Source organism: Penaeus vannamei, chromosome 5 (assembly GCF_042767895.1).
Source record: "Penaeus vannamei isolate JL-2024 chromosome 5, ASM4276789v1, whole genome shotgun sequence".
NCBI lineage: Eukaryota > Metazoa > Arthropoda > Malacostraca > Decapoda > Penaeidae > Penaeus > Penaeus vannamei.
In genome coordinates this window covers 23,594,434-23,598,922 of record NC_091553.1, presented here as the reverse complement: position 1 = coordinate 23,598,922, position 4,489 = coordinate 23,594,434, and positions in this window count along the sequence as shown.

Sequence of the window (4,489 nt, the reverse complement as noted above, 5' to 3'; positions counted from 1 at the left end):
AGCTTCTGGTACTTCCTTCTCCGGTGGCACAGCTTCTGGTACTTCCTTCTTCGGTGGCACAGCTTCTGGCACTTCCTTCTCCGGTGGCACAGCTTCTGGTACTTCTTTTTCCGGTGGCACAGCTTCTGGTACTTCCTTCTCCGGTGGCACAGCTTCTGGCACTTCCTTCTTCGGTAGCACAGCTTCTGGTACTTCTTTCTCCGGTGGCACAGCTTCTGGTACTTCCTTCTCCGGTGGCACAGCTTCTGGCACTTCCTTCTTCGGTGGCACAGCTTCTGGTACTTCCTTCTTCGGTGGCACAGCTTCTGGCACTTCCTTCTTCGGTGGCACAGCTTCTGGTACTTCCTTCTTCGGTGGCACAGCTTCTGGCACTTCCTTCTTCGGTGGCACAGCTTCTGGTACTTCCTTCTCCGGTGGCACAGCTTCTGGCACTTTCTTCTCCGGTGGCACAGCTTCTGGTACTTCCTTCTCCGGTGGCACAGCTTCTGGCACTTCCTTCTTCGGTGGCACAGCTTCTGGCACTTCCTTCTCCGGTGGCACAGCTTCTGGTACTTCCTTCTCCGGTGGCACAGCTTCTGGTACTTCTTTCTCCGGTGGCACAGCTTCTGGCACTTCCTTCTTCGGTGGCACAGCTTCTGGTACTACTTTCTCCGGTGGCACAGCTTCTGGTACTTCCTTCTTCGGTGGCACAGCTTCTGGCGCTTCCTTCTCCGGTGGCACAGCTTCTGGTACTTCCTTCTTCGGTGGCACAGCTTCTGGCACTTCCTTCTCCGGTGGCACAGCTTCTGGTACTTCTTTCTCCGGTGGCACAGCTTCTGGCACTTCCTTCTCCGGTGGCACAGCTTCTGGCACTTCCTTCTTCGGTGGCACAGCTTCTGGTACTTCCTTCTCCGGTGGCACAGCTTCTGGTACTTCTTTCTCCGGTGGCACAGCTTCTGGCACTTCCTTCTCCGGTGGCACAGCTTCTGGTACTTCTTTCTTCGGTGGCACAGCTTCTGGCACTTCCTTCTCCGGTGGCACAGCTTCTGGTACTTCTTTCTTCTATGACACAGCTTCTGGTACTTCCTTCTCCGGTGGCACAGCTTCTGGTACTTCCTTCTTCGGTGGCACAGCTTCTGGCACTTCCTTCTCCGGTGGCACAGCTTCTGGTACTTCCTTCTCCGGTGGCACAGCTTCTGGTACTTCCTTCGGTGGCACAGCTTCTGGCACTTCCTTCTTCGGTGGCACAGCTTCTGGTACTTCTTTCTCCGGTGGCACAGCTTCTGGTACTTCCTTCTCCGGTGGCACAGCTTCTGGTACTTCCTTCTTCGGTGGCACAGCTTCTGATACTTCCTTCTTCGGTGGCACAGCTTCTGGCACTTTTTTCTTCGGTGGCACAGCTTCTGGTACTTCTTTCTCCGGTGGCACAGCTTCTGGCACTTCCTTCTTCGGTGGCACAGCTTCTGGCACTTCCTTCTTCGGTGGCACAGCTTTTGGTACTTCTTTCTCCGGTGGCACTGCTTCTGGTACTTCCTTCTCCGGTGGCACAGCTTCTGGCACTTCCTTCTCCGGTGGCACAGCTTCTGGTACTTCCTTCTCCGGTGGCACAGCTTCTGGTACTTCTTTCTCCGGTGGCACAGCTTCTAGTACTTCCTTCTTCGGTGGCACAGCTTCTGGTACTTCCTTCTTCGGTGGCACAACTTCTGGTACTTCCTTCTCCGGTGGCACAGCTTCTGGCACTTCCTTCTTCGGTGGCACAGCTTCTGGTACTTCTTTCTCCGGTGGCACAGCTTCTAGTACTTCCTTCTTCGGTGGCACAGCTTCTGGCACTTCCTTCTCCGGTGGCACAGCTTCTGGCACTTCCTTCTCCGGTGGCACAGCTTCTGGCACTTCCTTCTTCGGTGGCACAGCTTCTGGTACTTCTTTCTCCGGTGGCACAGCTTCTGGTACTTCCTTCTCCGGTGGCACAGCTTCTGGCACTTCCTTCTCCGGTGGCACAGCTTCTGACACTTCCTTCTCCGGTGGCACAGCTTCTGGTACTTCCTTCTTCGGTGGCACAGCTTCTGGCACTTCTTTCTCCGGTGGCACAGCTTCTGGTACTTCCTTCTTCGGTGGCACAGCTTCTGGTACTTCTTTCTCCGGTGGCACAGCTTCTGGTACTTCCTTCTTCGGTGGCACAGCTTCTGGCACTTCCTTCTCCGGTGGCACAGCTTCTGGTACTTCCTTCTTCGGTAGCACAGCTTCTGGCACTTCCTTCTCCGGTGGCACAGCTTCTGGGACTTCCTTCTCCAGTGGCACAGCTTCTGGTACTTCTTTCTCCGGTGGCACAGCTTCTGGCACTTCCTTCTCCGGTGGCACAGCTTCTGGCACTTCCTTCTCCAGTGGCACAGCTTCTGGTACTTCTTTCTCCGGTGGCACAGCTTCTGGTACTTCCGTCTCCGATGGCACAGCTTCTGGTACTTCCTTCTCCGGTGGCACAGCTTCTGGCACTTCCTTCTCCGGTGGCATAGCTTCTGGTACTTCCTTCTTCGGTGGCACAGCTTCTGGTACTTCTTTCTACGGTGGCACAGCTTCTGGCACTTCTTTCTTCGGTGGCACAGCTTCTGGTACTTCTTTCTCCGGTGGCACAGCTTCTGGTACTTCCTTCTTTGGTGGCACAGCTTCTGGCGCTTCCTTCTCCGGTGGCACAGCTTCTGGCACTTCCTTCTCCGGTGGCACAGCTTCTGGTACTTCTTTCTCCGGTGGCACAGCTTCTGGCACTTCCTTCTCCGGTGGCACAGCTTCTGGTACTTCTTTCTCCGGTGGCACAGCTTCTAGCACTTCCTTCTCCGGTGGCACAGCTTCTGGTACTTCCTTCTTCGGTGGCACAGCTTCTGGCACTTCCTTCTCCGGTGGCACAGCTTCTGGTACTTCTTTCTTCGGTGGCACAGCTTCTTGTACTTCCTTCTCCGGTGGCACAGCTTCTAGTACTTCCTTCTCCGGTGGCACAGCTTCTGGTACTTCCTTTTCCAGTGGCACAGCTTCTGGTACTTCCTTCTCCGGTGGCACTGCTTCTGGTACTTCCTTCTCCTTGTCTACCGGTACAGGTGGCACAGCTGCAGGTACTTCCTTCTCCTTGCCTACCGGTACAGGTGGCACAGCTGCAGGTACTTCCTTCTCCTTGCCTACCGGTACAGGTGGCACAGCTGCAGGTACTTCCTTCTCCTTGTCTACCGGTACAGGTGGCACAGCTGCAGGTACTTCCTTCTCCTTGCCTACCGGTACAGGTGGCACAGCTGCAGGTACTTCCTTCTCCTTGCCTACCGGTACAGGTGGCACAGCTGCAGGTACTTCCTTCTCCTTGCCTACCGGTACAGGTGGCTCAGCTGCAGGTACTTCCTTCTCCTTGCCTACCGGTACAGGTGGCACAGCTGCAGGTACTTCCTTCTCCTTGCCTACCGGTACAGGTGGCACAGCTGCAGGTACTTCCTTCTCCTTGCCTACCGGTACAGGTGGCACAGCTGCAGGTACTTCCTTCTCCTTGCCTACCGGTACAGGTGGCACAGCTGCAGGTACTTCCTTCTCCTTGTCTACCAGTACAGGTGGCACAGCTGCAGGTACTTCCTTCTCCTTGCCTACCGGTACAGGTGGCTCAGCTGCAGGTACTTCCTTCTCCTTGCCTACCGGTACAGGTGGAACAGCTGCAGGTACTTCCTTCTCCTTGCCTATCGGTACAGGTGGCACAGCTGCAGGTACTTCCTTCTCCTTGCCTACCGGTACAGGTGGCACAGCTGCAGGTACTTCCTTCTCCTTGTCTACCGGTACAGGTGGCACAGCTGCAGGTACTTCCTTCTCCTTGCTTACCGGTACAGGTGGCACAGCTGCAGGTACTTCCTTCCCCTTGCCTACCGGTACAGGTGGCACAGCTGCAGGTACTTCCTTCTCCTTGCCTACCGGTACAGGTGGCACAGCTGCAGGTACTTCCTTCTCCTTGCCTACCGGTACAGGAGGCACAGCTGCAGGTACTTCCTTCTCCTTGCCTACCGGTACAGGTGGCACAGCTGCAGGTACTTCCTTCTCCTTGCCTACCGGTACAGGTGGCACAGCTGCAGGTACTTCCTTCTCCTTGCCTACCGGTACAGGTGGCACAGCTGCAGGCATTTCCTTCTCCTTGCCTACCGGTACAGGTGGCATAGCTGCAGGTACTTCCTTCTCCTTGCCTACCGGTACAGGTGGCACAGCTGCAGGTACTTCCTTCTCCTTGCCTACCGGTACAGGAGGCACAGCTGCAGGTACTTCCTTCTCCTTGCCTACCGGTACAGGTGGCACAGCTTCTTCCCGCACTTCCTCCAGCCCACGCCCCACAAAGTCTTTCAATTGGCAGAACGCACTATTCACTTCTTCCTGATTTTTCCTCATCGCCTCACTAATGTTACTTTTCATGTCCTCACCAGTCTTATCCAGCTTACTCATCACCCTCCTGAACAAATCCATCACATCAGGTGGGGCTTGCTTCCCTGCCTTGGCCGCG